Source organism: Saccopteryx bilineata, chromosome 3, assembly GCF_036850765.1.
Source record: "Saccopteryx bilineata isolate mSacBil1 chromosome 3, mSacBil1_pri_phased_curated, whole genome shotgun sequence".
Lineage (NCBI taxonomy): Eukaryota > Metazoa > Chordata > Mammalia > Chiroptera > Emballonuridae > Saccopteryx > Saccopteryx bilineata.
In genome coordinates, this window is record NC_089492.1 from 218,482,595 (window position 1) to 218,507,651 (window position 25,057).

Genomic DNA, 25,057 nt, shown 5'->3' on the forward strand with positions numbered 1-25,057 from the left:
TGTTTTATCTTTAACTTTGGCATTGACTTGGGCAAGTCATTTTTACTTTTCAGAGATTTGTTTCCTAATCTCTATCCAGTGAATGTATTTGTATGAAATACTCTCTAAATTTCTCTTCCAAATTTAAATTTTTGATAGTGATAGCATATAACTGCAAACAAGGGGTGACCTCTCTGGCCGGTGGTCTTTCTGAGAGACCTTGAATATTTGCCCAGGCATCTCCCTGCATTTGACCTAAACTAGCTCTAAGAGGCATGGGGTCTACGCAGGGTCGCTTCTTATCTCTGCTTGCTTCCTTCCCCTTTTTATCTCTGCTTGCTCTAGAGCAGGAGAAAGATTTCCAGAGGAAATGAGCTCCACTTGAAAAAGAATAAGAAGTTAGAGATGGGTTAGAACCACTGAGATTCTTCTAGAAATAATGAGCAAATGTTGTAAAACTCTAAATAGATCCTTGAGTTAATTCCTAATTCAAGGCCTTTGGTGACCATTTGGTCTGACTTCTTCACTTGTTTGCAGATGAATCCTTAACAAGGAGCCTCCTGTCTTGGTCCATCCCATCCCAGGCTGGAGTTCCCTGGGATACAAACACTGCTCTGTGCCATGGAACAGCCACTTGCACGTCAGATTTTGAAAACAGTGTCATGTTATATCACTGTCCTAAAGTTAGTGGTAAAATAAACACTCAAGTGTACACTAAAAAGGCATGTAAATACAAGTTGTTTTAATACAGTTTCTCTTGTAAAGGCAATTTGATACACATACTTCTTGGAATTAAAATAATAGACATCAATAATGCATGGACTACACATTTAATTTGCTTTGCAGAAGTAAACAAACATGCCTGTACCTTCTGCATGGAGTCGCAAAGCTTGGGAAACGCAGTTTGAATCTTCAAAGAGTGCTATTTTAGATTACATTTAATGAATTTGCATCAGCATCCCAGTTTCTGATGCCACCTGAATGGAATTCTGGTTTTCCTTCCACTTAAATAAACAACTTTGGGAACATCATTTAAGCTTAGTCATTCTATTTTCTCATCTAAGAAAATGAAGACAGTAATACTTAGTCATTGCATATGGCTGTGTGACAAAAAAGAGATCATGGATCTGTGAAAGTTCTTTTTTTTAAACAAGACTGTATAGAAAGAAAAATTCTTGTTTTAATTTTAATTAATATGATTAATGAGTAAGCCAATTGGAATTCTCCAATTCTACTCCAAGTAGAAAAGTGAAATTTTACTCATTTACTATGAACACCTTTTTAGAATGACATTTACTTATTCCTTTTCTTGCTAGAAGAGATCATGGAACAGTGGGGTGGAGGAGGGCACTCACAGTTATCTTCTGCCTCCCAGAAACTGTATCATGTTATAGAAATCTTAGAATACACAGTGGCCAAGTCTGATAGTTTTGCAACTTGCTTGTTGATTAAGTTCAATAAGCATTTATTGGTTTCCAACTATGTAGTAGGTCGCTGTGTGCAGTCAGATGGATGAGTGTAGGAAGATTTTATTACACATAAGAAAATTATTTTCTCGTGTAGGTATATTTCCCCCAAACATTTGAGTGCTAGTATGTGATGAGGATGGGTATACTTGGGAAAGTTAAGTTCAGGCATTGGTTGCCTAAGTTCTTTGTACAACCAGACATTTGAGTTATTGTAGAAGTTGAAGGATAATGCTCCATTGCAGAACAAAGGCTCCAGCAGCCTTTGCTAAAGTGTAAGGGCCACTCTGCTGATTAGATAGAATCATTGAACCTTATGCTACCCTATATATACAATGGAATCCATAAGCACCCTCCTAAGAAGGGAGGCATTTAGATGAGATCTTCAAGACTTAGGTATTGTGTACCATGAATGAACATGAAAGACTGGTTGGCATAAATAGCCATTCATTCTGTCAACAACATTAATTGAAAACTCAGGGGTGCATAAAGCCCCATTCTTATTTATTGAGTAAGCCACAAGAATACCTTCACATCTGTATGCAAATATTTCACAACTATGGAAACCTACTAATACTGATGATTGAGTGATGTTGACATGAAGAGGCTGTCAAGTGGTGACACATACATGTTGGCTGTGACTTTTCCACATAATGTTTGCCTAACCACTTCTTTGTCATATTTTTCCACAATCTACATGTTCTTTAAATGTATTATGGAATTTGTAAATATAAAAAATTTTTCCAGTGTCTTTGGCAAAATGCCTCCCATTGGACTGAAGACTTTGGCAATGTATGTATTTTGGCAGGGTATTAGTATGCTTGATTTGTACAGGACAATATATTGATATTTCTTTTCATTCTGTAAAAGCTGTAAGTTTTGAAAATTTTTATTATATGTATAAACTAAATAAATCTTTAATTACCATAAGCCCCTTTCAAAGAATACCTTTTTGTTTTAGTATATTCTCTCTTCTCTATTCTAACTTCCTAATTTATACTTAGAGCACAAGGCATGCCATCTATTTTTCCTATAACAGTGAATCTACCAAAGAATCAAGGGCCTAGTTCTCTTTCTGACCTTGACTTTGCTACCTGTATAACTGTGGATGGGGAAATTGCTTCACCTTGCTAAGCTTAGTTAGCAGAGTCTGTCTTGCCCCCGCCGACATTCCTGAAGCGTTTGCCTCTAAACCCTGAAGAATGCTTACTGTGAACACCTAGGACTAAAGACTTTTTTTCTGGCTTTGAGAATATGCTCAGCTTACAAAAAAGGAAAACCAAAGTACCTTAGAGTGGTTATCTATGGAGGCCAACTTCAACAGAAGATGGAGGGGAAGTTCATGGATAAGTATCCCAGCTTCTTCACCCCTTGGCTGGGGTAATACCATGCTGTGTTTTATACCAACCTTCTGAGTTCTCCAGCAGGACCGAACTCCAGGTGCCAAATTGGAAACTGCCTTGAAAGTACACTTTTTCATGGCTTTCTTCCATTCCCTGTCTCATTTCTCACTTCCTGTCAGTATTTTCTGGGATCAGCCTCATATAAATTAGTTACACTTGAATCCCTGTCTTAAGCTTCTGGGGAAACCCAATCAAAGTAGTTAAATTTCTCTTGTGTAAAATGAAAAATATACCACCTGTCCACACAGTTATGGGGAGGATCAAATAAGACAACATGTGCAAAGTGTTCTGAAATTTGTGAAACACTAAATGAATTCACATATTTTAATCATTATTATTAGCTATCGCTATTGTGTTTTTCAAAGTTTAAGTCGGGTGTAAAATATTTTCAAAGATGATTCTCTAGCTGTGAGTGAAGGAGAAAAATATCAGAAAGTAATAATGTAAGATAGAAAGTTATTGACCAAGGGTAGAGAATTAGCACCAGGAATGAGGGTAACTTTTCAAGTACTGTTGTAATACTACCCAACATCCACATAACCCTCTCCCCAAAATGACAGATGTAAAGACAAAGGATTAGAAAATTGACAATTGTTTCTTCCCTATTGTCACTACTTTTCTGGGGAAGAATATATTTCCATTTTTTCTTTGTTTGATAAGTCTCTTTCCATTATATTATAAATTCACAGGGCAGGAACTGTATTTAAATCTTTGTGTTGTAGGATGCTTTGAAAAGTTAATCATATTATTCAAATATTCAGAAAGGTAAGGCACAACCATCCCAATGACCAAAAACAGACAGGTGGGGGACAGACAGAGGGAAGGGTTTAAGCAGCAGTAGTCTTACACAGTCTGTCAAAGGGAAAGCTGAATGCTGAGGAGGCAAATTGAAAACACTTTCACCCTGTGTTACCTCCCTATAAAAGCAAAAGTGTGGGAAATTTTCAGGGAAAATTTTTTTTTTTTGCCAAGCCAGACATTTTTGTTACTTTAACGACCTTATTCAAAAATCTGTCTAGGAAAAAAAAATCTACACATTGTGGAAGCAAACTGGGAGGGTAGTTGATGGTATGTTTAGTAGCCTAAGGAGATAAGGTAGCAAATGCCAAAGCAATATATTCACATTGCAGGTTCATGTAATTATATCTTACTGACTAAATAAGTTTGATTAACTCAATGAAGAGCTGAGCATTTCACTTCAGTTTTGTCACACCATAATTTTCTTAGATATTAATCGATTGTGACCACAATTGCCTCAGAACTGAGAGTTCTACAGTGCAAATTTAGTTTTAGCATGTGGTGGATTGCCATGTTGAATAATGGTTATTTGTAATTGTTAATGATTTTAGCAGTTACAGGGATACTATTGCACAGAATGAGGTCTTTCATTAAAGTCACAACTTGGATCCCATCAAAATATTCTTGAGATGTTAAAATGGGCACATTGCTCACAATCTTGTGGTTCTCTAGAGATTTTTACTTTCATTTTTCCTAGGAAGCCACAGTTAAGAAATTTCCTCTATATTTGCTCCCATGAAGGCTTTTGCTAATCTTAATTCATATACTGACTAACTCTTTGTGATCCTTGGGTCTGAAAAAAATTCTTGTTGCATTTCTAACTTTTAAACCACATTTGGGCACTTTTTCCCCTGCTTCCACAATACTTAGCTTATGCTGCTAGTACAGCATTTGGCATACTGGATTGTAGATAGTTGCCGAGTGGCTGTTGTCTGCATAAATTAGACTATGAGTTCCCTGAAGGCAGTAACTACCAATTTGCTTTTGCATTCTTAGCACTTGTCACAGTCCCTGGCATTTAGTCAGTGCTCAGTAAGTGTCCAAGGATTGAATCAAATAGACACCGTGCAGTATGTTGATATTTAATGTGTTTTTTGATTCACATGACACCAGTTGTTCCTTATTATATTATACTTAAGTCCTTAATAAAAGAATGAGACTTTTTAAAAAATGAGCTTTTAAATCAGAAAGGCATGATCATATTTGGGTAAAAAATAATTTAGTTCTCCAGTTTAATTATCTTTCAAAAGCTGTATGCTGTCCAATAGTTTACTGATTTTAAATATTTTCTTTCTGAAGAGCAGGATTCCCAAAGGACTTCTAATCTTATTTATTTATTTATTTATTTATTTATTTATTTATTTATTTGAGGGGGGGGGGGCGGAAGAGAAGAGAAGCAGAAAGCATCAACTCCCATATGTGCCTTGACCAGGCAAGCCCGGGGTTTCAAACAGGCAACCTCAGCATTCTAGTTTGATGCTTTATCCACTGCACCACCACAGTGGATTAGAAGTTAGGCAACTTCTAATTTTTTAATCATGTTTTTACATTGCCAAGGAAAAGACAAAGTTGTTGTGACCAATCTTTCACTGATAAGCGTGAAAATCCCTACTATATTATGACCTGTTCAATTCAAGCCACTCATTTTAAATAAGAAAAAATATAGAATAAATGCTTTTAAAAGTCCCAACTGTTGAGAAGTGTGTAATATAAAATAAATATACTAACTTAACGTTTCTTTATGAAAAGGAAACTGGTAGGTTTAAATACCATCTGCAGAATAAATATTTATGGAGTATAATGACAACTTGACTTACCCAAAGCATTGGCATACATTTTCTTAGCTAGTGTTTGATGAAGCACTTCCACTGACAATTCTTCAGTGAACTAAAAGGAGAGTTTCATTAAGTATTTTTGAAAGATAATGAGGCCATGATCCCTTTCCAGATGTTTCACTCATCAAATAATTGTAATCTTCCCTCCAAATCTCCATGGTTGCTAGGTTCCTATTTTCTGGTTTTTTGAGCAGTGATTTATAAAGATGATGAGAAGCAGTAATTTATAAAGATGAAAAGAAAAATCAGAAACACTAGACTGACAATGGGGATCCAATATATTTCATGTGGGTCCAGGTATAGAATCTTGTACTCTCAGAATTATTATAAATTCAAAAGTAATTTTATAAATTGAAAAGTAGGAGAGTTATCTCCTGAAGCATTGTATATAAATATACAACCAATAATATTCTTTATGAGTTTCCATATACATTCTTGCAAATCTATCTATAAAAACTACCGAATATTTTTGAACTCTCTAAAGATTCCTGTTTATGGTCATCCAGACTACCAAACTTAACAAAAATAAGGCATAATTTTACTTTACCAAAAATTGGAGGCCCCCCCTTTTTTTGTAGAGAGAGAGACAGAGAGAGGGACAGACAGGCAGAAAGAGACAGAGATGAGAAGCATCAGCTCATAGTTGCATCACTTTTGTTGTTCATTGACTGCTTTCTCTCATCCAAGTACTAACCAGGCCTGACCCAGCTTAGCTTCTGAGATCAGGCAAGATTCAGCACATTGAGGGTGGTATGCCCATAGACAATTGATTGCTTTCTCATACGTACCTGAGGGGGAGGGGTACAGGCTCCAACTGAGCCAGGGACCCCTTGCCAGTGATCATGGGCTTCAAGCCAGTGACCTTTGGGCTCAAAACTGCAACTATGGGGTCATGTCTATGACCTCATGCTCAATCCGGCGGCCCTGCACTCGAGCAGGTGAACCTGAGCTCAACCCGGATGAGCCCGTGCTTAAACTGGCAACCTTGGGTTTTGAACCCAGGTCCTCAGAGTCCCCAGCCAGTGCTCTATCCACTGCACCACTGCCTAGTCCAGCAAAAAATTGGAGGCTCTTAAAGTTTCATTACTAAAGGATAATTGCCTTAGATGTGGAGGAAAAAAAAATTTCTTTCATGGTTTTTGCTTAGAAGTATATGTACACTTTCAACTTCTTCTCTATAGAAGGGGTTCAAGAATGTGACTCTGCATGATTTCCCTTGGGGTCTAGGAAGGAGACTTGGATTTGTGCTTGAGAGCAAACTATTTTCTAGTATTCTGAAGTGCAGGACTAAGAGTAAATTGAGCCCATAATACACAGTGAAATTAAGGCTACTTTGTATATAACAATAAAAGTATCAAATCACTGTTTTGTATACCTGAACAAGTATAACTAATATAATATTTTATCTATAATATCCTTAAAATAAAATAAATAAATTTACAAAGTAAAAATTGTTTCTTGGTAAAAAAAAAAAAAGCATATATTTATATAAAACAATAGGTTGATGATGATACTAAATGTTAAACCAACAACAATAACAATAAAGCTTACATTTACCAAGTGTGTACTATGTACCAAGCACTGTTGTACACATTTCCATGTGTTTATTTTCCCAGCAATAACCTTCTGGAGTAGATACTAATATTAGCTCCATTTTACAGATAGGAAATGAAGACACAAAAGTTTAGGTAACTTGCTCAGGTTCCCATAGCTGGTATGAAATAGAATGGGATAGAAACAGAAGCAGCAAGGCTCTGTGGTGATTCTATTATACTCTGTAACCGTGAGCACTAGATGATAGGAGAGCTTTGGGTTATTTGCTTTGCATCTTGGTACCACCCATGTTTCTGTTAATTGCTCCCCAGACTGTCATTCGATTTTATCCTCTTTAACTATGCTAATTTTAGTTATGACAAATGGACTAAGGAAGATGGTAATCAGCAACATCTATAAAGTATGTAACAAAGAATAACAGAAATTGTTTTGCATCGTTTTTGGCATCATTAATATTCTTTGTATTTTAACCACCCCATTTCTATCCCTTAGAAATGAGTGAAAATGCTTCCAGGCTCTTAACAAAAGTTTAATTGGGGTAAGAGTTTCGCCCCAGGGTAGCACTAGGGAAGCACCCATACCCCAGCTGCCAGGAGTTCTGGTTAACTAACAGCTGTCCTTTGCTTCTCTGAAGGGAAACTATCTTGTTTGGAGTGTTCTCCCCTGGGGTGGCCAGCAGCTAATGAGGAACTGATAGTAAAAAGTCCTCCCCTTTCAGCGCCCGACCTCTTGCACAAGCATGGATTGACTGCTGGCGATTCAGGTCCCTTGAATACAAATCCTCGCTTAGCTTCTTCCCTTGCCCTCTTGTCTCCTTCCTTCCACTTCTCCCAAAAGTACTCCCTCAATAAATCACTTTTACAAAAAGCTCTTCCTTAGGTTCTGTGTAAAGCCAGAAGCCAGGGCCAGAGCCACCATCAGAGCAGCCTTCCGGCCCATGCAGGTTCGCATTGGATTCGGACAGTCGGCAAAGAAACAGCGGAGCCAAAAACTGGTGGGCCATAGTCTTTAATTCTAGCTTTGCACCCGGTGGGCAAGTAAAAATACACACTGGGCTCCAAAACCCAGTCACATTCAGTGCTCACAAAGCTACTGACTTATCCGAGTATTTCTAGAATCAAAGGTTTCTAGCTCACCAGACTTATTCTCCTCAGTTCCCCATTTCCTTCCTTATCCCAGATACAAAGTCTACATAAACTGGCATCTCACTCAGCACTCCGCCATCTTGGCTGCTTCTCCTGGCCTCCTCCACGTGGCCTTTCTCTGTTCTCCTCTGCTCTCTCTTGCTAATCTCAGGAACCAAGAGACAAGTTCCCGTTCTACCCCTATTTTATAGTGTAGCTTTACAACCTCTAATCCAATATACAAAATAGGGAAGTCTCTAATACAAAGTCACTTATCTGAGGCATGATTGGATTGTACCACCCCTTATCAAAAAGGGTGGGAAAGGCTTAATCCCAAAACCAAGCCTCATGCTACAATTCTCAACACACATTAATATCACCTGGGCAACGGCCTCTTTAACAAAGTGAGCATAATACATTTTATCTGCCCAACATTCTGCTTTTGAGGAACCCCAACCAAGATGGATGGTACTGCACGTGGACCTAGGAAGCAGAGCCTAAGGTGGGATTCTGGAGAAGGATGGCAATGAGGAGCCTGTCACTGGTGTTAGGTACAGAATTGTTAGACCCGGTGTTGGTCAAATAAGTTTGTAAATATGATATATATGTTTGCTCGCTTATAGTTTGCATCAGTGTGGGGAACAGGCTGTAAGCAGGCAGAGTCATTATAGCCTAAGGCTTAGTTTTAAGACTAAGCTTTTCCCCACACCCTTGACTGTTGCATGATGTGGGGTGGTGCAGTCTCATGAGGAATCCTATTATGCCTCAGATAAGTGACTTTGTATCAGAGACTTCCTTATTTGCATATTGGATTAAAGGTTTTGACTTCTACACTATAAAATGGAGCAAAGGAGCCCATACAGGAGGAGAGCAGAGAAAGGCCATGTGGAGGAGAGGAGAAGCAGCCAAGATGGCGGAGTGCTAAAAGAGAAGCCATTTGTGCAGAGTTTGTGCAGAGAGAAGGAGATGGGGAACAGAGGTGAATAAGGCTGGTGAGGTAGACACCTTTGATTCTAGGAAACTCGGATAAGTCAGTGGCTTTGGGAGTCCTGAAAGGAAAGGGAATATTTTCCCCACTATGTGTACTTCTTGCCCGCCGGGTGCAAACTAGGATTAAAGCTAATGGCCCACCAGTTCTTGGCTTCATTGTTTCATGAAGCTTAAAAGTGGATATTTCCGTCTGTCCAAATCAAATGTGAACCTGCACTGGCCAGGTGGCTGTGATGGTGGCCATGGCTACTGGCTTTACACCCTGGCATTCCCAAACTGTGAGATTGTAAAGATCAGACATCAGTAGATTATGGCCTGTGGGCCAAATCCAGTTTACTGTTTTTTATGAATGAAGTTTTACTGGAACACATTCATTTATGTACTGTCAGACAGAGCTGAATATTTGAGACAGATACTGTTTGGCCTGCAAAGCCTAGAACAATAACTATCTGGCCTTTTACAGAAAAACTTTGCCAACTCTGGGCTAAAATATTCACCCATGGTGGTCAGCTGGGTTGAGATACAGATAGAAAGGGATAGCTTAGCTAGTGCAATGCCTCTGGCTTTGAGAGAAAGGAGAAGTTTGGAATTATAAGGACTGTGGATTTGGGTGATTATAACTAAGTACCATTGATACATGGAAGAAAGAACATGACATGGTCTGTTAGTTGCTACTACTGTATAATGAATTAGCACAGACTTAGCAGCTTAAACAAGTATAACTTACTCTCTTCCTGCTTCTTTGAATAAGGAATCTAAGATGGTGTAAAGCCAGTAACCATGGCCACCATCAAAGCCACCTGGTCAACGCAGGTTCAGGTTTAATTTGGACAGATGGTAAGGAATCAACAGAGCTGAAAACTGATGGTCCGTTTTCTTTTATTCTAGACTCACACTCGGCAAGCAAGTAAAAACACACACTGGGCTGCAAAACCCACTCATTCAGTGCTCACAAAGCTACTGACTCATCCAAGTTTTCCTAGAATCAAAGGCTTCCACCTCACCAGTCTTATTCACCTCTGTCCCCATCTCCTTCTCCTCCAGGAACTGGCTTCTCCTTCCCCATTCTGCCATTTTTGCTGCGTCCTTCACATGGCTTCCCTGCCCTGATCCAGCCTGGACTCCTTCTCCCTACAAGAATGTGGCCACTCTTTCCGGGAACAACATGGTCTCTCTCCCCAAATGGCCTCCTAGCTCCTCTTTTTAAAACCTTTTGGTGCGAAAGCCCCTGCCGCATCATGAAAGTCAATCAGCTGCCCCACGGGGGCAGGGGCCATCTTTAACACAGTGAACAAAATATATCTTATCTGACCTGTCAGATGGCTTAACTGAGTCCTCTGCTAGAGGGTTTTTTAGAAGGCTACAGTCAAGGTCTCATCCAGTACTGGGCTTTCACCTGAGGCATGACTAGGGAAATATCCACTTTCAAGCTCATGTGATGGTTGACAAGGTTCAGTTCCTTGTGAGCTGTTGGCTAATGACCATCCTCAATTCCTTGCCACACGGGTCTCTCTCCAATGTGGCAGATTAATTCATTAAAGCCAACAAGAGAGTGATTCTGCTGGCAAGAAGGAAGTGACAATCTTATATAGCCTAATCATGAAAGTGACATCCCATCACTTTTGTCATATTCTCTTGGGTAAAAGCAAATCAAGGTCCTGGCTAGTTGGCTCAGTGGTAGGGCATTGGCGTGGTGTGTGGAGATCCTGAGTTTGATTCTCTGTTGGGGCACACAGAAGAAGCAACCATCTGCTTTATCACCCTTCCCCCACTTCCTTCTCTCTCTTTCTCTCTCTCTCTCTTTTCCCCTCCCGCAGCTGTGGCTTGACTGGGTCTAGTGAATCACCTCGGGCACTGAGGATGACTCCCTGTAGCCTCCTGTCAGGCTCTAAAAATAGCTTGGTTGTGAGCATGACCCAGATGGGCAGAGCATTGGCCACAGATGGGGGTTGCCAGATGGATCGCAGTGTGTGCTCATGTGGGAGTATGGGAGTCTGTCTTTTTATCTCCCCTCCTCTCACTTGGAAAATAAGGAAAAATTAAATTAAATGAAAAGAAAAAAGTAAATCACTTAGCCAGCCCATACTCAAGACATTGGATTATACAATACTGTGAATGCTAAGGGTCATCGGGAGCTATCGAAGAGTCTGTCTGCCATGAAGGCTCAGATCGATTATTCAGAATTTAAAGCATACTGAGGGAGCCAGAAAGACTTTTTAAGAACAATTGAAGAGACACTCCTCTATTTTAGCTAGAGGGACGACAGATTTGAAGATCAGTTTCACATCATAATTGTAAAAGTGGCAGAACTTTAAAGAGGATTAAATTCTCAGCCTATACAACTCCAAATTCAGGGCCCTGAAAGACAAGGAGTAGGATCCTGAGGTTCGAGATGGAATGTCTGCGTAGCTGAGAACCTTAGATCTGCATATTCTCCTAAACAGTTTTGGTGTGCAGTAGTGGCTAGTAAGGCCCTTAGCTCGTTGGAAAAGAGAGATGTTTTCTTGAAGATTATCCAGAAGTCTCAGATGTGGCAGGTTTCTTATAAAGACAGTCCTCATGGGAGTCAGACGGATAATTTGGGCCATATCTTATCCTATCCAGATTAGGAAAATAATGGCCTACTTAGGGAGGAGATAAGTGATGTACCAAACAGAGTGCCAGGAATTGGCTGACACGTATGTCCACAGAGTTGCATGGGGAGCAGATCCTGAGGGTCCTGCATCCAGGTGGGCAGAATAGAAATATAGCATGTGGGCAGCTATATATTGATATGGTAGTACTCTGTTGTAACACAGAATTTAACACCCTTCCTGGGTCTATAAGAGCTGGGACAGCTCTTAGTTGCTTGGAAAAAGTGATGGCCCACATGAAATTGAGGAGAGATCCTAGCACTGTAATAATAGACTGTGGAGGAAGAAAAAAACAGATTTAAAAAATGGGCATTAAAAAAATAGGCCTGTTATGTAAGACTGAAAACTCTGTATGTGACTATGTTCTTCAGGAGATCCTGGAGAACATTCTGTTTATGAACGTGATGAGGAGTCTGCTCAGGAAGGGGAGTGTCCAGCAGCACAGCAGCCTGCTGCTTTTTAGGTCGGGAATAGTGGGTGATGCTGTTACAGGCCTAGGGGTCCTGTGGCAATGGGGATGGTAGGGTTACAGACTAACAGAGGCTGCTGGGCAGCCCGTAGCGGTCAGAAGCAAAGTTGGTACAGTCACCACAAAGGGAAGTAAGGTTGAAATGTCTGTTTTTCAGGTAGGTGGAGGTTGTCCCAAAATATCTATGGAAACGGAAAATGGCCACCTTATGTAAGAGCAAAACAGATGAGCAGCAGCCATAAAGGTTGTGTACTGGTATGCAGAATCAAGAGAGATTTAAAAACACAACAGATGAGAATAAAGGCTGAGGCTAGCTAATGTGATGGGAGGCTTAATCTCTTGCTCTGTCCTCAGACCTGAGCCAGTTTTCAGATGTAGAAGCCATTGACTGAAGGAGATGCTGGGTCCTCATGAGAAAAGAACAGCAACATTATGGCAAGTATGTGACTACCCAGTTCTCCCCAAAAGGATAAGAGCTATGTACTCAGGAAACTGTATACTAGGGAAAAGAAGTTACTCATATCTTTCTAGGACTGATAGATACAGGGTATCTATCAGATTTTATGCTAATAGTATCATTGTGGGCTCCTTGTTAGAGGTGATATTTAAATGTCAGGAAGTAAATGGAGTCCTGAATCAAATATATTTTATGACAGGTCTACTAGATTTACACACTCACCTAGTGTTCATATACCTAGTCCTTGAATGTATAATTGGAATAGACCTATTAGGAGTTGGTACTACCATTGTTTTCTTGGTTGGCTATTGTGAGTTATCAAAAGACAAATAAGAAACCTTAAAAGCATGTCCTCTGCCAAGTTAGTAAATTAAAATCAGTGATCACATCCTGAGGTAAATTGCACATATTAGTACCATTTTCAGAGACTTGAAAGAGTGTATGGAGGCCCTAGCCAGGTGGCTCAGAGGGTAAAGTATTCCACAGCTCCAAGGTCATGGGTTCAATCCCTAGTCATGGAACATATGAGAAGCAGTCAATGTGTGTACAACTGAATGGAACAATGAGTTGATGCTTCTTTTTCTCTTTCTTTCTCCCTCCCCCACCCATTCTCTCTCTCTCAAATAAATGAAAAAGTAAAAATAAAAATAAATAAAGGTTGTGGAGAAGGGTCCTCATTATACTCTCATGTGTAGTTCTCTAGTCTAGATGATACACAAACCAAATGGATCAAGGTGGATAACAGTGGACTACAGCCAATTTAACCAAGCTGTAATTGTGACTGCAGTTGCTATGCTCTGTGATATATGCACTAAGGCACGTTAAGTGGATATAAGGTAACAATAACATGGTTATTGTTTTGGCAAACATTTTTTTTCAATATCCATCAGGAAGAAGGATCAAGAAATGGCTTACATTCATACTATTGAACAACAGGGGTGTGGCCTTGTCTCAGTGCTACATTAATTCTCTAGCACAGCAAAATCCAGTCTGAAGGGACTGAGACTGTCTAAACGTTCTGCAGAACATCATTTTTGTACACTATATGAATAACATGTTAATTGGACCAAGGAATTCACTTTATGACAAAGGAGGTATGACAGTGGGCACATGACTCTGGGTTCACCAGTCCTATCATGCTCTGGTACATGAAAAATACCAGTTTAGAGATGACACACTATGAGGATGGGTACCATAAAGTGTATAATATACACTTTAAACCAATGGATATTATCTGGTGCTCTGTTCCCAACAGGTAGAATACATGAGCCCAGGAATCTAACGGTAAATATATACATGGACTGCACTCACCATCACTTCCAGTGACCCATTCCTGCAACTTTAGGTTTGGTCAGTCTAGAAGTTCTAGGTCCCAATGGAAGGAAACTTCTACCAGGGGATAAAGCCAGAGTTTCAGTAACTTTAAAGCTCTGGCTATTTCCAGATTACTTTGACTTCCTGGTACTAGTATACTAGCTGGCATAAAGAAGTTACTATTATATATGGGCAGGGAAACCGACCTGATTACCATGAAGAGAGAGCAATGCTGTCACTTATGAAGGGCAGGCAGCAATGTGTTTGTCCCTCAGGTGACCCACTGGGGCATATTTTGAATTCTCATGTGTTAACTATAAAGAGCAAGTACAGCAACCACAGCCTAATTAGGGCATTGTCATCAGATGCTCAGATGCTTTAGAGGTAATAGTTTGGTTTACCACTCTTGGCAATATACCCAGACCTGCAGAAATGTTTGTCCCTATAGGGAAACCTCTAAAAGAAGGATGGAGGAGGGGGATGATGACTATCCTGTGTTATGTCCTTGGGACAAACAGTAACAGGGGAAGCTACAGTTTGTTCTGCTAACTCTTCTCTTACATATTCTTACATAAAGGCCAGAGAAGATGACTGACCAGCATCCTGAAGCTGGATGGAGAAAATTTAATATGAGAGCATCGCGAGGGCCGGCCGGCCGTGGTGCTTGTTGGCTCCTCTCCCGTTCCCTCGCTGCAGCGCTTGGCTGCCAACAACTCATGGCTGCACTCCAGTCAAAGGTTCACCTCAGCAGAACAGTACCAGTTCACTTGAGAATTACTCTCCTGGGGGAAGAGGGGCTATCCTTGTAGCATCATTTGTGTTTCAGAGTTTCCCAAAGAACCAGGCCAAGTTAAAGCCCGTTTTCACCTGAGACCACATCTTTCTTGGCTATCGTCTTTGGCCTATTGTGCTCCGCATCTGCTGAGACCTCTCCCTCAATAAATCATTTTCAGAAAAATTTCAGTCTCAGGCTCACTTTAAGAGTTCTGACTTAAGAAACTATCTTCTACTATTAACTATACAGGAAAAATGTTTTTTTCCATGCATATCACTCTGATCCATAAACTGATAGTATGCACAAAAAGTTACATAGCTTGAGGTTGCCAATATTTAAAAAAAAAATTACCTCCTATATCTCTCTTTAATTTATGACTATAGGCAAGGCCCTCATTTTTAGTTCTCAGCTTCACTATAACTAATGCCATTATTTTATTCTTGTCACTTTCTAAGCCTTCTACTATTTCGATGCCAACCATCTTTGAAAACACAATTCTGATCATGTTACCCCCTGCGTAAACGTTTTGGTAACTTTTCACTGATTCCTACATGAAATCTCAACTCTTTGGCATAACATACAAGGCTTTGTTTATTGGGCTGCAACTTGAAATCTAATTACCGTAGACTCTTTCCCCGACCATACAGCCTGTACCCCATGTAACTGCAGTCAGGCTCCGCACTTCCTCCCTGAAGGAGACGTTCTCTGGTTTGAATCCGTGCTTTCCTTCTGCTTGTGAATACCTGCTTATACTTTAAGGCACAGCTTATTTATTAACTTTTCTGTGAAACTGCTATCGATCAACCCAGCACTTCCTTCCAAACTGGAGGGAGAGTTAATAATAGCCTTCTCTGTGCTCTTATAGCACTGAGTACACACCTGTGTTACAATGTTTGCCATGTTTTTCTTTCAGTGATTGTTTATTAACATGTCTTTCTCCCCCACATGACTTTAGATTTTTCAAGGACCATGTGATTCATCTTTGCATATTTAATAATTGTCACATGGCTTAGCGTATTGTTCTCAAATACAAATATATATATATATATGAACTTGGCTTATTTTCAGAGAGTTTCTCATCCTGACAAGTTGGTCAGTTCTATTCTAGTTCCTGCATTCAATCATTTTCTTCTTGTTGGGAATTTGGGAAGGGAAGAGAGTCTTTGGACACCTGTCTGTTCACTTACGTCAAATAGCTGCACATGCCTTCAGTACCTCATTGCATAAATTTATATAACTTTACTTCCTACACATTTACAGGCATTCATGCTCCCTGGGATTTGTAACAAACAAGGGCTGAATAATAAATTTCCAAGTGGCAGTAGCAAGCCTGAAGTTTAGCAAGATAATAAAAATGCAAGCTTATATTTTCTCTTCCCTTGAAGGTGGCAGCAAGCGAGGGAGAACTGAGAGAAACTGCTTTACAAGTAGGAAAGCCCACTTACTTCATAACGTCTCTGTTTCGTAGTATTCTGGAGGCCAGTTTAATTGGCCAGTGTTTCTGCCATCTAGACTTCCAGATAAGCAGAAAATAGAGCTTTTTAAAGTTGTCAGCTTTTTCTTAAATTATTTCTTTATATTTTTGAGGGGCTGGATTATGGATCTAGCCTTATGAAATTTAGAGAAATGCGCTTAAGAAAAAAAAAAACCCAGTATATTATTAGAAATCATATTAGTGATCTTGGAATAAACCAGAAAGTAAAAGCAATAATAAAGGCTCTGTATTTTAGGAAATCAATGGTTAATGTGGCATAAAGCCTGGTTATGAGAATCTGACCTGATAATAATATTCATTGTTTTTCTCCAGCCACATTCTCAGCCCTGGCTCCTCCAGCTCCCTTTGACTTCAAAGGAAACTCTGCATGAAGATGGAGGGCACACAATAGAAGAATCGGTCTGCTTATCCCTCTCTGCTTGGAAATGGATAAAGCTTATAGATATGTTTTCTTCTTTCTGTGCTTTGGACTATATAATGTCAATTACCTCAAGCAAAACCCCCTACCTAGACTAATGCACAGATTTGGATTATACCAAAATTGCATAAAATTGGAAACAAGATATTAATAATAATCCATAATGGACTACACGTTTATTTTCATTGGCTTTAGCTGGTACAATAAAAAAAGTAAATTAGTTTAGAGATTTAAGTTTTATATTTATTATACCTTGACCTTTTTTGCTCTTCCCTCACCATTTCATAATATGAATGAGGTAATTAAAAAGAATTTACTTCTTCCCTGTTCTACTATAGCACATCATTGCCTCTTTAAATGTGTTTGTGAGTGTGTGTGTATGTATTGATTATTTTAACCAATGTTTGGAAATAAAGTTGTAATGCTAAAGGCCAGAGGAATGAATTAACCTGACCTGGTGATTAAAAGACCATACATAGAGTATTAACCAGGAACCAAAGTTGGACTTTTCACCCTCAACCCAAAATGAAAAGGCAAGCATAATAATCCCACATCACCTCTGAAAATGATGTCAGGAAATGTTTTCTCCGAGTCAGCTACTGGTCAAGACTTACATCAAGTTAAACAAAATAATGAAGGATCAGGGATTCTGGAAGGGCCAAAAGTTTGACCAGAAGACCTTCAGCCTTTCTGCCTGAAATACATAATAATACTTCCTGTTTGTTTCATAAGTGCTTACCGTTCCCTGAAAGCAAAAACATTTAAAACTTCAATGTTAGGGACTAAATATTCTGGTTATACTCTTTCTTTTGAGGATTATTTCCCACAGAAATAAATCAATGCAATTTGAACTACCCAATAAAAATAACAAAATTCCCAATGAAATCTTTATTAAAGACTTACAGCTGTGCTCATTAAGCTTCCAGAATATGTGGGATTATCTGAACTACAGAAGAATTACATAAACTTGAATTTTATCAAGGTTGGTTTGCTTTTGAAATGTCTTTAATAAAGACTCCATATCCCTTATGAGAGTCTGAATTGACTATATGATTCCATATTAGCCAATCAAATCTTATAGTGATAATAATAACTGGAGAGTTGACCACAAAAATGCTTTAGTTTGAGCTGTTTCTGCTCACAAATATAGAAGATTGCAGGTAAGTAACATGAAGGTTTTTTTTCCCATTACAAAGCTAATTTAGGAATGTATAAAATATAAATAAATTTTATATGTACTGAATAGTTTAGTAAGGCCCCAGCGTTAGTGATTTTTCATTTTTTAGCCAATTTTTAGGCTTGAGTTACCCATGCCCCAAGAAAACAGAGCAAGAAACTTGAACGCAAACCTTTCCACCTGGTAACTCAATAGTTTATAAGTGGCAATGAATGATGTTTCCCCAGGAAAATCTTGGAAATTACCAGTGTCGCACGTTTTCTTAATCCACGTTCCACCCGAAGCCTAGAAACTAGCTCTCCTTCTTCCTGTCTTCAAAATTTCTATTACAAACTGTACTAGGTTGAAGTTTATATGACAGGCCATTTCAACACTTTTGTTTAGTTAAATGGAAGTGCATCACTTTTAAAGAAAAGCCCTATTGCCAAAAAATATAAACAGCCCTAACTTTGATTAATATAAATATTTAAAAATCAGAACATTCTGTTACATCTTACAAAAACAATCCTGATGTAGCGGATGGGAAAGAAAAAAAGTGCTTTCATACATTAGACGGATCCAACAAAATACAGCTGCAGAACAAAATTTTAAGTAAATACGAATCGTTTGCCTTTTCACAGGGCCAAGGCATTTACTTAAATGTAGTTATTTTAGAACACTTTATGTTTCATTAGTAAAAATGAAAGTTTTTTTTTAACAGTTTTAGTTCCGAAGTATTTAATTTAAATTTCAAAGTCCTCTAATTAAAAAATACCATTAAAGTTACTCCTCTTGCCCAGTTTAGGGTTTTTGTTAACAAGCCACTGGACAAGAGATGTGTGAAATGAATAGATGAAGAAAAACATTGACAGCCAAAGCAGGTCTGGGGGGTGAAGTTAGTTTATTAGGCCCTGTTTGTCACGAATGGCCCTGCTGCACATATAAAAGCAAATCCCTCTACCTTAGAAGATTAATTCTGAAGGAGGCACTCTTGGGTCAAAGTATACATAAGCGTGTGCCTAATCTCAGAGAAATCAGGCTATTTTCTCACAGCAATTAAGCAGAGGTCTGGGGTTTCACCCACAGTGTATTTAAACACAGGATACAATTAAACCCCAAAGTATTAATATCTTTGCTCTGCAAAATTGCCCAGGAAATAGATTTTGCCCTATTCCAAATGAAAAGCAAGGCAAATTAAGAGAATAACTTGATTCTTAGCTAAGTTGCTTAAAATAAGAATGTTGTATTTTCTTCTAATTGCAAATGTCTTATGTACATAAAGACAGTTCTTACTTTGCAATAGGGTAGGCATTATAAGCTTTCTAGTTCCTTTAATCTAAATAATAAATCTTAGAAGTTCGCATGAAAATACACTGTAATTAAATTTCTTATTCAGCATATGTTAAAAATCAACTCCTTATTAAAAACTGATAGCTCACTGTTTACCACCAACAAAATGTCACAACTAGGTAGCTTTGTAGCCTATGTAAAGAGTAACGTAAATTTAGAGATTAAGCAATCAAGTGTTCAGACAGATTGCTTTCTGCAGAAGTTTTCTTGAAGTCATTTTATTAATATACTAATTTCAAGCCAAAAGCTAATCTTCCAGTGAAAATATTGCCAGTTTAAAACACTGCTTCAAAAATGCTAAATATTTTTTTAAATAACTTATATTTGTTGGTCACTGGTTCCCTAAAGACAAAAATTTAATAGTATAAATGTTAAATTGAATGAACCACCACCTTTATACAAATCTTGAAAAAAAATCTAGTATTAAAAAATTTTTGCTCATATTACAATTATTGTTAACTCTGTTTTGTCTGGAGTATCAGATTAATATTCAATTTTATTGCCAAATCTAATTCTCTTTGACTTTTTCAGGGAAGACCAGTAGAGGGAAGTTGGTCTTAGAATTGAAAATGATAGCATAGTTTTTTGGGTTTTTTTTTTTGTTATTTATATAGCTGATTTAATATTTCATTCATGTAAGAGTTTCTAATAAGATGGTCGTTTGTGTATGATCCAGTGAGAAATCTTGTAATTCATGACAGGTACGCATGTTTTAGAAAGTAATAAAACTGAAAGAATGAAGCAAAATAGAATGAATCAGATGTGGGATGGTATGTATGTATGTGTGTACTAACATATTTTCTTACCTAACACCCACTGTTGCTTTTAAGAGGAGCTGATTACTTAAGATAGAGTATACACGGCAATGTCTACTTGAAGCCACACTATAAATAGCTTAGGCAGTTTTTTGATGTGTGTTGGGATATATGAGAAGGCATGCAATCTGAATTTTACGAAGGGCTGTTTTAATAGGACCACTGACTTTAATAGTGCTTCTTGCTGACATCACTGGCAAATCGGTGTACTCTGTAACCTTTAAAAGTGCAGCATATCCCAAATTGAGTTACTTATTAAACAAATGCTTTTTTTTTTTTTTTAGTGCAACTGACCTTTAAATGATTATTTCTCAGCACTTGCAACAAAGAGAATCTCACCTATCACCTTTACACTTTTGATGCTCCAGGGAGTAGATCCGTAACCTTTTCACAACACTTAATGTGCAGCACAACATGGAATTACAAACGTTAATGAGCACTTTTTCTTTTAAGGAGGAAGTCCTATACTTTATGAAACCGTTGCATTACACAGAACCTATGGAAAAGTATAACAATAAATCGTTACATTGATCAATCTGCAACTGTTTTAGAAAATATAATTCCAAAGCATCAAAGAGTAATTTACTGCTAATGAAAGTTTCTACTGAAAATTTCCCCCCTCAACTTCTAAGGAGTGTATATGTGGGTGTGTGCGTGTGGGGTGAGGGGGTTGATTTAAAGAATTGTATATGATTAGAAATAACATTGTCTTTAGGTTCAGGAACTTATACAATGTTTCCAGTCAATTTGAGCTACACCTACACTCAACCAGCCTGGTACTCCTTTTCCCTAATTGGGTGAAATAGCTTTTGAAACTACAGAATTATTGATAGAATACATTTCCTGCAATGTTAGCAATTTTAAGAATGTGCTTTCCTCAGAAACACTTTTTCTTGTAAAGATGTAATGGGTATAATCAAGTCGTGGTTTTCCTTAATTAAGCAGAGATGGTAATTATAAATTTTATTCTCAGGACTCAAACTCAATTCAGCACGTATTAGAAAGAGTTAATGCTTTCTGGGATCACTTTACTAATAAAAGGAGATCCACCTTATGTTAGGTCCCAATGGCCTTTACCTGGGCACAGAATCTAGTTAACACTTTAGTAGAGCTACTGAATGTGATAAAGGTTTCATTACCCTAAATATTTTCCCTCCTAAAGAAAAGCAATATATCAATTTTGGAAAATTCCATAAAACATTCCTCGATCTGAAAGATTCAAAGAAGCCAGTATGTCCATACTTTATATACTTGTATTGTAACATTAAGGTACGAATAACTGCTTATGTTCTCCATATATACTTTTTTCTTGCAAAGTTGATCTTATTTATAAAATGTAATTTCAGAAAGGTGTTAAACTCCTAAAATTTTTATAGTATCAGACCTCTAGAGAATAAAAAATCATTTTTCACCTGTGTTTTCCCTCTCCTCTTTTTTCCATATCTCTTGTAAAGTGAATATATTGGTATGAATTATCGAGAAATCTGAGAAAAATTTATCCTAAATACTGGAAAATAACTCTTTTCAAATATTGTTCACTTACAATTCTCTTTTCGGCTCTGACTTGGTAATATTTTGTCAAACATGAGTGGCAGCCACACGCCTTCATCAGAGGAATCAAAATTAATGTCCTTTGGAAACATTGGGCTCTAAAAGAAAAAACAACAACAACCAATAAAAACAGAGATGTGATTTATTTGGCTCCCTTTAATTCTGAGTTACAAAAAAGCAAATCAGTTATTTTATTGGCATGTAATCGCAAGGAAAAATACACAGACTTAAGACTAAACCGACTTATTGTCAAGACTTCCTGGGTCTTATTCATTAATTATCGTGGCTGCCGACAATCAACGGATGAAAATCAACAATGCTGGATAAAATAATCATCAAGGGCTTCTATGTCTGTAAACTATTTAAATTCTTGAAATTGAATATTTATGATGAGTGATGCTCCTTTAATGTATACCATATTTCCACCCGTTCTCAGCACTGACGGCATTCAGAAACCCCAGACGCTCCTGTACTTTTTTCACACCCACCTTTCCCCTGGCTAACAGCCCCCTCTGCTAACATCATGCCTGTTAGAAAACTGAACGCCTACTGTCACTTGCAGCTTCTCAAGTGCCCGCTCGTTTCGTGAAACCTCTCTCTGTCTTTGACAATGGTTCAGTTTCAAGACCCTCTCTGCCCTTTCAAAGGCAGCCCCCGTGAAACAGTGGTGAAAGTTTATTTTGCGCTTATCAATACAATTTAAACCAGCGTGTGCTTACCTCCTTGGGGTCAGGGAACCCACGTTGTCTGTGAGCACAGACAGCGCTTTGGCCACAGATGTGACTGGTTAACTGTACAAGCAAGGAGGATAAGTCCACATAACAATACTTCATTCACCACGGAAATCTGTACTGGATTACAGCTTCTCTATGGTTAAGTCTGGTCTTAATTTACTGCTTTTATTCAGTTTTCAACCACAAACGAGCCCCTTATGAGGCATTCACTATGCAGAATTGACAACTCTTTTTATCTACTTGAAAAATATTTTTGGATAATAATTTATGGTTACAAAATATTTTAAGCAGTTTGAATAGTTATATTATATTCTTTCAATGCTTAATGATGCAGGATCCCCTGTAAAAATGAAAATGTCAGGCAATCTGGTAATTTTACATACAGTATTCATAACAACAGAGCAATTTGACCATATAGAAACACAAATTTAAAAAAACTCCTGCACATTACATAGCAAGTCATTTAAAGCTCTTAAAATGTATCTCAGGAGCAAGTCAGAGTTCAGAACTAATGGCCCTATAATATGTGGAAAAAATAATTTTGGCAAGCATTGTATTTTATTTATGGATTATTATGTTTAAAATAGCATATTTTGAACAACCTTCAGGAGGAAAAAGAAACTGCAGGTCTCTCTGAGGACACAAGGGAGAGTTCATATGCTATTTATATTTTATACATGAAACCGAAATGTGTGGGTAGCTTTGTACTTTTTCACCATTCTTTTAATTTATCTTCTGAATTAATGCCATCTTCTTAAAAAATCCATCTGAAGGTGCTCATTATTATTGGGCAGAGTCATTTTCAAGGACTGATTGCCAGTAACTGGAATGGCTTTGGAAACCTCAAATAAGCTGGAAAGCATCGTATACCTTTAATAAGTGGCTAGTGCTAGTAACAGAGTTTGTCATTTTAGATGCACATCTTCTAGTATTGCCGACTAGTGACCCTGGAAACAGAACCCATGTAAATAAGATGGAATGTATTTCACAAAAGGAGACAATGGAAGTAGTGTGGTTGATGTTCTCTGAGACGATCAGAGTTCCTTTTGCTTTGCATTAGATTGATTTAAACCGTGGGTACACAAAGCTTTGTAACTTTCCTCTTGGCAGAATGTGAGCACTTTCAGACTCATTGATACTAAGGGATTCTTCACATTGCAGAGGGAACTTTTTGTAGATAAAGGAAAACATTCAACCGACGTATTTTCCTCATTAGTGGCTACACTGTCTTGAGCAGGGAATGAGTGCTTGGGGAGAAACACCTCGGCATTAATGCCGGTAATACCAACCATTACAAAAGCAAAGGACATTGCTATTACAAGGCAGAACACCTTATGGTTTTCTAAAACATCTCTCTTCAAGTGCCATATGTAAATCATCTTTTATCAAACCCCAAAGTATGTGTGTGCTGCAGGGAGAAAACTACATAAACGTGCAATAGAGAAATAATGAATGGAATCTCTTTGGTTAGTTAAGCAATTATTGCTTCTTTATAGATTCAAATGTTGTTTGGTTTTCAACATGAAAACAGGTGGGGGTTGCTTTGCTTTATTGTTGTTGTTTTATAATTTTCTCAAAAGAATGTTTTATGCTTTCATTCTTGTTATTTTAGAACTTGTCATATTCTGCCTTTAATTTGGTGGCTAGGTTTCATCACCTTCATAGATGTTTTAATGAAGGTATAAAAGAAAAGGTTAGAAAGGTGATAAATTAGACACAGAAACACCAGAATTGCACGCCACTTAATATAATTCCCAAATCATTTGTATTAGAATAGTTTCATTAATAATAGCACAGCTACCTTCTGTTTATTTCAAACATATTAACATATAGATGAGAGCAACTTCTGTAACAGAGTATAGAGGTTTGGAATTATGACAACAGCAATGAACTAGGCTGCTAGTCCAGGTAAAGATAGTTTCTAATCATCAGTCATGGGCCAATGCACACAAGATTTCCGGGAAGATTTGGTGCATTCTCTGATCCACAGGTACACAGACTCATAATGTTCTGCACCATGTCCATTACACCCTGTGTACCCGGATGCTAGTCTCATTTCTTTCTCCTTTTATATGTGAAGTGAGAGTGGGAGGGTCATTTAACAATGAATTTTCCCATTGTATAACACTACAAAGTTATCTAGGCTAAATAACTTGTTGTTTTTTAAGTCACTGTGCAATTTCAAGGTTTTAATGGTCCTTAAAAAATAATACCCTGTGTCATTTATTTCCTGAAATGAAAGCTAGTGCCAGCCTTTGGAATTCATGTAAAACAAGTGGTTCAATATGGTTTGAAGAGAGAATGAAAATTTGAGAAGCAATTAATCTAACCTGAATGTGCTCCTAATGGTTTGCGCCTTTTCTTACTGATGAAAAGAAAAGTTGACATTTAATCAAAAGAAAATCAAATAAAACATATATCCATATCTTTTTATAGAGCATTGGTTAATGTGAAACCTACTTACAATGGGGCAGGAAAGGCTGAACATTTAAATGATTTAAAATAAAGGTGTTTCTGGTTGAATAGTAGAAACTATTCCTGTGCCTCAAAGTATACGAGAAGGGGAAAATTTCTAGTAGTAAACTGGGTAAATGAGCATAGAGAAGGGGCTAATTTCCTAACAGCATAATCCTACAAGTGACACCTGGTTAGGAAAAAAAAAAAAAGCTGTAGATTGACTGCTGACTTGCAGAGGCCCAAACTTAGGAATTAAGGAAGGCCAGAGATGCCACTGGCACTCA

The 25,057-nt window shown here is 38.0% G+C and overlaps 1 protein-coding gene across 1 annotated transcript in view; it reads right to left on the reverse strand.

Moving 5' to 3' along the window:
- ADGRL2 (adhesion G protein-coupled receptor L2) overlaps positions 1–25,057 on the reverse strand; it is a 549,783-nt gene that overhangs the window by 396,577 nt on the left and 128,149 nt on the right. Inside the window, exon 3 of the mRNA XM_066268807.1 lies at positions 21,575–21,680. The gene's annotated coding sequence lies outside the window, so the exon portion shown is untranslated. The remainder of the gene's footprint in view (positions 1–21,574; positions 21,681–25,057) is intronic.